Source organism: Typopeltis vanoorti, chromosome 18 (assembly GCF_054136105.1).
Source record: "Typopeltis vanoorti isolate ZY-2024b chromosome 18, IOZ_Tvanoo_1.0, whole genome shotgun sequence".
Taxonomy (NCBI): domain Eukaryota; kingdom Metazoa; phylum Arthropoda; class Arachnida; order Uropygi; family Thelyphonidae; genus Typopeltis; species Typopeltis vanoorti.
In genome coordinates, this window is record NC_143566.1 from 69036072 (window position 1) to 69048904 (window position 12833).

The following is a 12833-nucleotide window of genomic DNA, read 5'->3' on the forward strand; positions in this document are numbered from 1 at the left end:
CGGAAACATTTAGAGATATTCACGTGGTCGCTCTAGGCATTTCCAGGACATTTGATCGGATCTGGCTCACCAAACTACCGTTTTGTGGTCTTACGTTTTTTTCGACGAGCCTTGTGCTCGCTCATTCTAAGCTTCAAAGATCTTCTATAACCTTAAACTTGAAACGTGGGTGCTACTAAAGAGCAGTCCTATTTTATTTCTTGAAAGAAGATATCATTGTCCCTTACTACTGCTAATATGCAGTTCCTCTTGAAGCTGACTTATAGCCTTTTATTGGCCAAGCATATAACATCCAATGATCTCTTCAGTGTGCAAAAACTTCGTGTCATTGTTTGCTCAAAACCTTTCTCTCACGTATGCAACTGTTAACACTATATAAATCTTAAAATCCTGCGGCCTTAGAACTCTGTCTCCAAGCATGAGAACATTCCAAAAGTCTCCCTAAAAATGCTGACGATATCAAGAGGGCAATTAGCTCATTACGCCTCTTTTCTCACAGACTTATTCCAGTTACTTTCTCACAAGTGTTCTGTGTATGCTTGTTCTATAGGTATTTTCAACGGCACAATTCTGCAAAAATAGCCACCATCGTTCCTTCTTCCGTTTTCTTTAAGCATGTAAAAACACAAGCAGCAACGGTTAACATTTAGGCAGTCCATTTTCAGACTTATCGAGCAACCTTCTTTTTCTCCTCTCTCACTGTACGTTTTTGGAAACAACTTTTCCCATGCTGTTTCCTCTCCCCGCCCACTTTCAGCTCTTCAAGAAATCTCTCAAGAAGCTTACATTCTTCTTAACCTGTCACTCACACACACAACACTGATGAGCTATAGGTTTTGCGTTCTGTCATTTGTATATGATTTGTATCACACACACACACACACACACACACACACGCGCGCGCGCGCGCACGCACGAGTTTAAACCATGCGTGATAATGTGAACATGATTAGGTGGCGCTTTTGTAAGGGTGAAACTTGGTTCTCTCTCTCTCTCTCTCTCTCTCTCCCGTTTAGCTTTATTTAAAGCTAAGGTTTTTGTCTAATTTTAATGCTACCATTAGTCAAATGAAAGCTGTTCAAACACTATTTTGTAAAGATAGTTTTGCTCACATTACAATACACTTATCAGTAATAATATCTTCAATACTGTAGCTAACAATGGTAATTTACCAACTTCATGTTTTACCGTTTCGCGGCTTGCATAAATTTGCGAAACAAAATCAATTCATCAGATGAATTTACGAGAGATGAAAAAGATAAATGGTAGTTCTCTAGCAGGATTTCAAAGCTTTAATTAATGGTTGCACATTAATATTTGCTTGTCTAACAGTGGTAATGCAGCGCAGAAAGCTACAATAATCGGATGCTTCAAGATTCATTACTAGAATTATTCAAGAAAAGTAAAATGACCATAAAATATCCACGAAAAAAAACAAAACAACTGTGGCTGAAACCAGAGGATGACAGAACCATAAGTAATATTAACTTATTAAAGTAACAAAAATTCTAGTCGCCAAACGACATGGCAGGTGGACGTAATAACAACTTATTATCATCCACTATTCAAAATAAAAGGGAGGGGGGAAACCATAGAGTATTTAAACGAGCAAGAGGTTTGATTTACTGATGCTAACTGGAAAAAGACAGCTGCAGTCAGATTAATGCAACATAAGAGTAATACACTTCAGTATGTGCTCTAAATAGATAGATAGATGAGAGTTGAAATTGCAAAGGACTAAAAGAAATAATAGACCTCCGCAGAACACATAACTATATTGAATTATGAATGGGATATGTTATGTTGGCACGTTGCCTTCTTTGATCAAACAGATTAAACACAATAAAATTCAGAGTCTAAGGTTATACTTGGATATTTCGGATCAGTTACACCGAAATGTCTCACTGAATTAGAGGTATGCTACCAAACTTTCAACTTCCTTTTCTTCTGTTTGTTTTGTGACGTAGTACAATTACTGTTAAAATGTAGGCGTGCTGGAAAATAATGACTTTCTTGGGAAGTAATAGATATTTATTCATCGAAATTCATCCAAAACGAGCACTTTCTTTAACTTTGTTCAGTTATTTCTCAACTTAATTATTTCCAGTCCACATACCTATGCCGGTAGTTTCAAGAGTAAACCGTGATAAAACTGGTGCCTTGAGGTTACTACACATTCACCGCTGTCTTGACTTCATCAAGATAACGGTGAAGATATGGTGTCCTCTCGAGCGTCTTTACTTAATGAGAAACGATGCATCTCATATGGAGCAAAGTTTCGGCTGTATGATGGGTGACCCAACGAGGTGGATCTCTGTAGTTATTGCACCTGTGTAAAGCAATAACTGGCAGATCGCATGAATTCTGAATATACCACAACATTCACGTCTTAGAAAACATGGGCATAAACTCCTCCATTAGAGGATGCAATCTTGGTCTTCATTAGTGCTGGAGAATCTCTTTGCGACAGTCTTCTAGAGACAAATGAATTTAGGCTCGTCTGAAGAAAATCAGTGGAATATTTTCTGAAGCCTAACGAAATCGCAACAAGCCGTTCCTTTCATCATTTTATGCCATAATTCGGAGACCTCAAGGAAGTAGAACTGTGAAATATTCCAACCAAAGTGTAGCAAGGTATAATGAATGCGTGCAGTTTAGTTCGCAGAATTCAAGTGTAGAATGAAAAACGTGTTTCGTTAAAAAAAAAAAAGTCATACAAAAATAATAAAAAATTGAGAAAAAGAAACCTGGATGATACCTAATACAAAACTAAGTTACAATACTAAGAAAACAATCCAAAAGTGATTACCACTGTAGCAAGACCACCGCTAGCCATTCGTCACTTGAAGAAAATGTCACCTCAAGCGGCAAAATGTAGTAAAAGGCGACGAATCATACGGATGGCATTGCATTTAAAATAATTAATACAAAATAAACAAACTAAAACTACTAAAACAAAGAAGAATCTTTGGGAAGGGCTGAGCTCTAATTGTGCTAGCAGTGTCTAGTATAGTGGTAAGTTTTTATGTTGAAAGTACATAATCACTAAATATATTAATGACCGACCAATATGCAACTCGCCACTTGAGTAGCATCATATGAATGCGAATATAAAGACATTGTTTCATTTTCTCAATACAAATTTCAAATTCTTTGTTCATTTTCTATTGGAAGCTTTTCGTGTAACCTGATTTTGCAGATTACCGCAACAATGGCATTTGCGACTAGGATAACAACGCTTACACATTCGAAGATTTTGAATCATATCTTACGCAATTTTTTAAATTTTCAGTTAGTAATGCAGTTCCTAGGCCTATATATATTATATATACATACATATATAAACGACGTTTTTTTTTTTTTTTTAAATTGGAGCCATGATCCAGATTCATCCCAAAGTTCTTGAATTATCTTAATAAATCAACGTCCTAGATAAAATTTACAGCAGAACTAGAAGTTAACAGTTCACTTCCTTTTCTTATTCGTTCGTTTGAAATTGATTTTCCATTGTACAGCATGTACAATAGTCGTTAAAACCTAATATATATATATATATATATTATATATTAGGGTTACCAAGTAATTTTATAAACTTGGTTATTTTACTCCTAATCCCAAGTAAGCAAGTTCAAATCTAAAGGTGGTGGAACACTAGGGAAACTCATTGTAAAGGTGGGTAAAGCTCTGATCACTATTCTTAGTATTTTCCATAATGTAAATTACTTAGTAACCCTAATATACATTATTCCCAAGGTAAAAAAACTTATTTACACACACACACACACACACACACACACACACACACACACACACACACACACACACACACACACACACACACACACACACACATAGGGAAAGTATGACAGCTGGTTTGGCAGCTATAATACAGCTAGTATGACAGCTATAATATATATATATATACACATGATCAGAGAAAGAGAGAGATTTCATATAATATATATTATATACATATAATGAATCTCTCTCTCTTTCTCTGATCCTCAATCTTATTTAAATCAAGCAGCATTAGTTAATAATTACATGCTACTTTAGAATGTTAACTGGATTTAAATCTGATTCGTGGCGAAAGTAATTTTCTAGGCCTTTGTCAAGCCAGAGTTCTTACAGAGTATATATATATATATATATATAAGTAGTCTTGCTTGCACTTTACTCTGGACGTTTGTTTCTTGCAAGATGCCTATGTCCTCAGTACCAAGGACGTAGGTGGTGAGGTCATAGCCTTCGAAGCCTGAATGGAAACGAGTAACTGACATACGCACAGACACCTCTGTGCCTAATGCAATCATCTGAAACCAGCCTATTCACAACCAGTTGCCGACTGTTACGAAACTTGGGATTAATCTCTTCATCAGTTTACAGGACAACAATGAACTAGCGGGTGACGTCATTTATTATCACGGCAACTGCATGATAAACGCCTGAAAATACTCAAGTACATGGCTCAGTAACATGGTTAAATGATAAATAAATAAGTAAAGTGACATCTGCCGTTTCGGTGGTAAGACCTAAGTTTGAATCCTCTATCGCTTATAACGGATAAAGTTTTTCGAATCCCTGGCGAGATATGAACGCGATGGTGATTATGATGGATCATGATGGATTTTACATTTTAGAAGTTTCATATTAAAGACTATTAAATATCTTTTTTCCTACAATTATTAGAAATGCTTAAACTGTTCAAAAACCACTACACCATAATAAAGGAATCTGTATAAAGCTGTGAAAGCAAGTTCCACAGTTGTGCGAACAAGTTTTATTATTATTATTTATATTGCTCCTACCCACCAAAGATTATTTGCAAATCTATAATACGTTTTGTACCGTGCAATTTTTTTCATATATATATATGTATATTTATATATATATTGTATTTTTTAAAATTTATTTTAACAGTCGGGAAACGCTGCTCTCTAGAGACCAAACATGAAACTTTTTCAAGCCATTTCAGACCTCTAATAAGCGGAGCGGTGGTCTCGCACCTAAAGACAATTACAAGTGTCCACTGCCCACGGTGGAATTCGAAACCGCAGCATGGTGGTTGCATAGTGGACATACTATTCACTCGGCCAACCAGGCCGGCATGAAAATGAAATAAAATTAGATCCTTGATAAATTCTTTACGTTCGGCAACATGTTTATCTAGTAAGAAATAATGAAACGATTGCAGGCAATCATAAGAAATGTACATCTAGTAATAACATTCTTGCAACAGTGACGCTATTCGTATTACAACGATTGGGTCTATGGCCACTGTTGATAAACATTTACTGCAGAAAATTGTGTTTCGCCTCATTCGATTATTAACATGGCCTAATTGAAAAACTTGAAAAATTTTAAAAGTGATCCTAAATATCAAATTTCATTAAATTTTATCAGGAAAGGAAGGAATTGTTATTGCTTCAAATCGTTTTTTTTAATAAAAAAATATAAATGAAATTACTGCAGGCAAAATCTTTCGCCAGTTACTTATTTAATTGGCAAATACATCGTACTACAACTTCTTTAATTGCTTTACATACAATATAGTAAATCTGAAATATTCGATTGCCGATTTGACAAATTTATTCAAAGAAATCGATCGCGTTGTGATATACTTTTTGTAAAAACTAGGTATGTGGTAAATATTACAGCGCGTTTATGACAATGTCGATCCATTTTTGACTAATATATGATTCTGTTCTGCTGTTACAAAGTTTGGTACACTACAAATCTCCACGACTGCAACAGCAATAACGAAAACAATTCAATGAATCATTAAAAATTCCATTCGGCTAGTGAGGAATTATTATCCACAATTAATATTGCCAATAAAACTGATTCGACTGATTGACAATAGAAAATAAAAATAGAAATGTACAATGAGTTGATTGAGTCCATACAACTCACGTACATACATCATAAATTGCAAATTTCATTTCCGTGATGCGGGACCAGAGCAGTGTTATTGTAATACGTTTTTCCCCCTTTGTGCCCTTCCAGACATTTCGAATGAACAAAAATTGAATTGCTAAATAAATTTAAGGATTTCAAATAAAAAATCTCAAAATCTGTAAAACGAGAGTCCTAGAATAACCTGTGTATCGACAGGCAAATAGATAAAACTAACTTAATATTACGTAAGATGCACTTAGCAACAATAACCAATGCTCTACAAAATGCATAATACAGTTTTTACTTTTTTTAATGAGTGTTTTCATTTCTTTTCATAAGAGGAAACTGCTAATTCCGTTTGTGTCACAAATGCATAATCTGCGGAATTTAATCTGTCAATTTATTTATGTCTCACAAACTGCGTTGGTTGTTTGGTTTTACTTTATGGGATTATTCTTATGTTAAGATTATTTTAAGCTTCAAGTAAGTTTCGATATGAACAGCAGATGATTCAGTAGCTCCAGTGGCGCACCCAAGGAGGAGGGAAAGGGGGCCTTCCCCCCCGCCCCCCCAAAAAAAGAAAATGTTAAAAAACACTAGAAAAATTTTCAGAATACTTTTCCTAATTAAAATTCATTTTCCACTATTTTAATTTGTAGCGGCAGAATAACGAGTAATAAAAGAGGGGTGAAGTGAAAAACAATATGGTTTTATTGCTTCCACCTTCCCTTGCTGTTTTGTCACATTTGAAGTGAACATGTGTTTTCCACATGATCACATTTCAACCAATTGCTTGTTGTTTATTGATTTTTATTGTTGAAGGGTTTCCTCCTTCAACCAAGGCTCAATATATCGTCAGAAGTGCTAAGTAAAATACTTAGACAAAGACAAAATGTGTTGTGAGTTAACTCCAGTATTTATATATTTTCGGAAATCGCGCGAAAAGCAAGCTGACAATTGAGTTGAAATGCTAACTCTCTTCAACCGAATTCTAATATGTGAAACTGCCATAACAGCATTCACTATATATATATATTAAACTCACACAATCTAATTAATAACAATATTTTTTGGTTAGATACTGTGTTTGCCCGTGCAACGTATGGTTTTGCTTGAGTCTATATATACAGCATAGTTTCTGTATGAAGAGACAAATAATTTATTAATTAGTCGTTTTTATTCAGTTGTTTCTAATTGCACTATTTGTTGAGAAATATATTACAGACTGCTTATACCTTATTCACCGACATAATAAAAGTACTTGTTTTTCTTGCCTCTGCAATATAGTGGCTATTGTAGGAGGGTGTGTTGTTTACCGCAGGAGCAAGTTACTATCGCCTTGCTCTGAACGTGTTTCAGCTTTTTTCATTTGCGAGGTATATGCAAAACTTTTTAATTTCTTTTTTTCGAAAAGTAAAATCAGGGGTGAGAGTTATATGCGAGTAAGTACGGTATTTCAATTATGGATAAGTACATTAGTACCTACTTCAAACGGAAACATATCTCGGATGACAGTGATAATACAAAACAAGTTTATAATGACAGTTCGTGTGTAGTTTCTGAAGAGAAAGAGGTCAGTAAGGAATTCACAGAAACACAGCATTCCCATCAATTGTAATGCGATAATATTAATACGCTTAACGAAAGGAAAGATTTGCTGACTTGCTGGACACTCGACCAGTGGATCGCATTTAAAGGTAAATACAATTGGTTATTTTGTAGGAACATTTTTCTTTTTTGTGACTTTTCTCCCTTGACGGTAATTATGCCTTCATTATTGTGTTATTATTCAACAATTATTTACAGGTTTGAATGTGTATATAAAGTCAATATCAACATTCGCCTGATTACGAACGCGTGATGAAAGGGACCGGGAGGTTTGGAGCTTCCCCGGATAGTATTCAAAAGGTAAATACAATTGGTTATTTTGTATAGGGCCCCGAAACTTATTAGTTTAGAATTTAACCACTGGGAAAGGGTTTGTGTCCACCTTAAAACTGTGAAACAGAATTTGGAAACATTTTCCGAATAACTTTTTATAACAAATTTCTGTGATTTCACGATCCATTTCAGGCTTGCAATCACGAGAACGACCTTTCGTTATCGAAAAAAGAGCAGCTAATTGAGCTTTCAAGTGACAGTGAGCTTAAAATGCAATTCCGTGATCGTAGTTTGGCTAGATTCTGGATCTCGCCTTCAGTGAGAAGTGAATTTCCCGAATTATTTGAAGAAGTCAAAAATCGTCATGCAGTTTTCTACAATCTATCTTTGCGAGAAACGATTTTTTCATCGCTCCTTCAAATAAAAACAAAATACAGAATTCGTCTTAGTATGTGTGCCGATCTTCGACTGAAATTGACCAATATTGAGCCAGATATCCAGCAACTCTGCAAGGTCGAGAAGCCCATCCATCTCATTAAAAGTAAATAGTAACATAATTATATCATTTTATTTATTTGTTTAATAAAATTAAAACTTTGTTTTAATTTTTATCCACAAAATTTAATTTTTTATCTATATATCCGGCCTGGTTGGCCGACTCTCCAGCCAAAAGGCTGCGAGTTCGAATCCCGCCGTGGGCATGGATGTTTGTGATTGTCTGTGAAACTAGTAGGTAGTGGTCGGCGGTAGACAGCGTTGGTGTAGATGATGATTGTAGTTGTGGTTGGTGAAGACGGATATGTCTTCACCAATCCCTTCCTCGATATGTCTTTGGATTACCTGGAGATGTTATGTAATAATAATATCGACAAGCTTCATATGTTCATTGTACATCACATAGTTCGAATTTGGCACTTGGAAATGCTATATCTGTGACAAATAAGAAATTGCATTGGCATAATTGAAAAGGTACACAATTTCTTCAATACCCCTAAAAGACAGGATGTCCTTGTTGTTTATAATATTATAATATTAATATCTTTTAAAATTTATAATATCTTTATTTAGCTTGCAAAAAATATTTGCGTGCACCTTACCATTGTCTAAAATAATGCAAAAATCTGACAGTGACCTCTTAATTGCCCTAAATTTTGTTGATGACGATGTGGCTCAATTAAATACCGTTCGTGAAACACCTGATTCTTCAATTAAAGATATTTACGATGAAGCATGTATAAAAGCCAATAATTTTAATATTGACATTAAAAAGCCAAGGACTTCATCAAAACAAACATTAAGGTCCAATGTTCCAGTCGATTCTGTAGAAGAGTATTTCAGGAGAAGTATTTCATTCCATTTATTGACCAAATATTGACTCAACTTTATGAACGTTTCACTCGGCACCGCAACATTTTGAAATATATTTTTTTCGCTTCTACCAAATGGAAAAGATGCTCCAACAGCAAGTGCAATGGAAGATTTTCGTCAATTTGGTGAATTTTATGCCGGTGATTTGCCTTATACAAATCCAATAATTTTGAACGCCGAATTCAAGTTGTGGTATAAGAAATTTGAAACCGTTTGCAATAGCTCCATGCAAAAATGCCGTTAATGCAGTTTCAAAGTGTGGCAAAATGATATATCCTAACATCTATAACTTATTAAAAATATTTGCAACGCTTCCGGTAACAACATGCGCCAGTGAAAGGTCGTTTTCTAACTTACGCCTTTTAAAAACCTATTTAAGAACTACCATGACACAATCACGATTGAACGGACTGGCTTTGCTATATATATACACACACAGAGAGATTAATGTAACCACGACTGAAATATTTCAAGAGCTTTGTAAAACGAAAGAAAATTTGATTTTATTCTTTAAATAAATTTTTATAATTACCTAATGAATTTTATTGAATGAATGAAATGTAACGAATTTTATTTGAACGGATAAAAATATTTTTAATGCAAATTCATTGTATTAAAAATATTTTTGTCCGTTCAACTCCCCCCCCCCCCCAAGATTAAATCCTGGGTGCGCCACTGGGTTAGCTCCAAAACATTTTTACAAGCAAATGATGAATTCTAGTAGTTCGTGAACTTCAGCTTACTAAAACTGACCATTTAGATTCAGTATTTACAAAATCATTATTTGATATAAGTAACGGATCTTAAAAAGTGGCAACATAAACTCAGAGAAGCGGCAACATTTTTCCAATGAAACAACATTGAAAGTTTATTATTATAATCTTATTAATTTCTAGAGTTTCTAATATTATCTTAGATAATACTGTTTGTGGGAAAGTATGCTTCAAAAACATAAAGAACACAACGAACATTTCACGAAAAATGAATATGAGAAATTGACCTTCGTTGTTAAGTCTTCTTTTCCACTAATGGAATAAGATTTTTGATAGGTAAGCAAAAGAATTCTGCAAGTTCTATACAAGTTTCATTGTGATTGACAGCACACTTACCTACTCTTCGCAGAAATAAGAGGATGGCCATGGCCTGCATTAAAATTAACTGTGAAGTGTAAATGTGTGCGTGCGTATCTAATGGAGGAAAGATGCTGTTAGTCCCATGTAAATACTGCAGCAGGACACTCATTATGGATAATCTCATTATAAAGATATTAACGAGGCAGCCTCGTTGACAGCTACAATTAACCTGCAGCATAGAGGGAAATAAACTTCACTATACTGATTACTGAACTATACCAATAGTTCAGTAATCATTCACTATACCAATAGTTTATACTGTGTAAATCATTTATTTTAAATAAATAATTACAATATGCTCGTCGTCACTAAGAGCAAGAAAGCTAGACATTTCGATAACTTTACTGCTCTTAATGATCCATTTAAGATACAGTTGTGCATTCTAGAAAAGGCTCATGATAACTCTTAAAAAAACATTTAATAACTGGATTTGTTGGACGAAAAATAGATCGTTAAGTAGGTCATTAGAAATAAGAGTGTAGACAAATTTAAATTTAATTTTGAATGTCATTCCAATTCAAGTTTGTGCTGAGTCAAATTCGATAATGATTGATGTATATAAAATACAAAAATAAATAAATAGCGACAAATTTAATGGAACAAAGGGATTCTACAATATTGATTGCAACGCTTAAGAATAAATAATGTGGCTTAATCGATGGATCTTGTTCCACTAGATCCCCAAGATATTTTAAATTTGTTGTAAAAAAGGTAGTAGGCAAAAGTCTGAATTTTCATTTTGACGCATTTATAAACTGATTTGCGCCACTTTTCTTTAAACAAATCTCCCTTATGATAAGTTATCTAGTCACAAGTAATTAATTTACATATTATTATAGTTTCGAAGTTAATATACGTTGGGGATATGTACTCTGATATAAGCGGGACCACGTGCCAAAATTGTTTTGCAGTTTATAAAGTTAGATCGCAGAAAAAAAAAAAAAAAAAAAAAACATGAATTAGGTGGATCCGTTAAAAAGGTCAAGAAATACTGTTTTGAAATTTTATTCGGTTATTATTCGTTATTATAAGACACAATCAGTAAATCCTCTGCTGTCATTATTTGGTTTCAATTTTATATATATATGCTAGTCGACAAAAAAAGGAAGAATGAGCAAATTGCTTTTTGCTGAAACATCTTTAATGTTCAATTTTAGGAAATACTCAAACGAAAATGAAATTAAAAACAATAGACGCTGTAAAACCTACAGCGTCTCTCATTCTTTGGTGAGAGTCGCATATCATATGAATTTGCTTTATCATTTGAATATATACTACATATTAATCATATTTATTTTTGTTACCTGAAATTCTACTTATTTGGACACCAACATTCTGTTTTCGAACAGACAGGCATGTAACTGAAAGAAGAATACGAAAACATCGCTAAGTTAAGTATCTCAAAAATAACTACATTCATTACATATTTTGGGGGAAAAAATCAATAATTAAAGATCATTGTGTCTCACATAGTCATGAGTCTTGGAAAGAAATGCAACAAATTTATAGAATATCATTAATGGAATACACAAATCTGATGAGAACAATCCCTATCATCTACTTATTTTTATTTTGTTTTTAATCACTTTATTCCCAGAAACAATTCTCTATATCAAGTAATACGATTATCGCATTAGCAGGTTAAAGCACTAGCACAAAGAAAATAAAAATAAATATATAAGGTTAACAGCACGTTATGCAAATTGTGGTTTCTGATCTTCCTATCTACAAACTTATTCAAGATATGTATGAATTCGGACATTTTTAAATTTTTATACATGATCTACAGATAAACGTTACCAAGTTTTCTTCCAGAATAAAGAGTTTAATGCTACAGAAGCGAATTTAGGAGTTTGGGAATTTCTTCTTACTCTCCTGTTCACTCGCTTCAATCCAAATACTGTAAGGAATACTTTGTGGGTAAAAAAAGAGTTGAAATGGAATACAATCTCATCTACACTTCATGGGATACCTTTTGAATAAATGTATGAAAAATATTGACCTGGGAAGGCAGTTAGAAGGCATTTCCTTTTCTTAAGACAAAGAAAGGTGAAGAAGGATAGTATTGCTAAATTTGTCTAATGTAGCATATCCACTCTAGTTCCGGGAGGGAAAAATCTTCGATCTTGGATATTGTTTGGGTACCGAGTACAAATCTTGGATATTATTACCCTGCATCTAAAACATACAAAAAACTTACCTCATTCTTCACACATCTATAGACAAAATTTACGCTAAAGAATAAGAAAATGCTGTACAAACGTCAATCAATGCCTGATGTAGAGCTTTCTTGTTGGCGATCAAATAAGAACCATAGCGCCACTTTGTTACTATACAAGTACACCCCATAGTTTATTATACAAGTACACCCCATATATATATATATATATATATATATATATATATATATATATATATATATATATATATATATATATATATATATATATATATATATATATATATTTAGTAATGGACTAGCAGACGCACAATTTGGGAAGGGGGGGGGGGAATAGAAGTAGCGCTAAATCAAATGGAAACTATTTGATTCAC

General features: G+C 33.8%; 2 protein-coding genes across 6 annotated transcripts in view; one reads left to right on the forward strand and one right to left on the reverse strand.

Annotated features, from left to right (window-relative positions):
• LOC150096750 (uncharacterized) overlaps positions 1 to 12833 on the reverse strand; it is a 326095-nt gene that overhangs the window by 204465 nt on the left and 108797 nt on the right. For all 5 annotated transcript variants that reach the window (XM_090408265.1, XM_090408260.1, XM_090408266.1 and 2 more), the window contains exon 2: positions 11585 to 11641. The gene's annotated coding sequence lies outside the window, so the exon portion shown is untranslated. The remainder of the gene's footprint in view (positions 1 to 11584; positions 11642 to 12833) is intronic.
• Positions 1 to 12833, forward strand: part of LOC150096752 (secreted frizzled-related protein 5-like) — a 103547-nt gene that overhangs the window by 16002 nt on the left and 74712 nt on the right. The gene's annotated exons all lie outside the window — the stretch shown is intronic.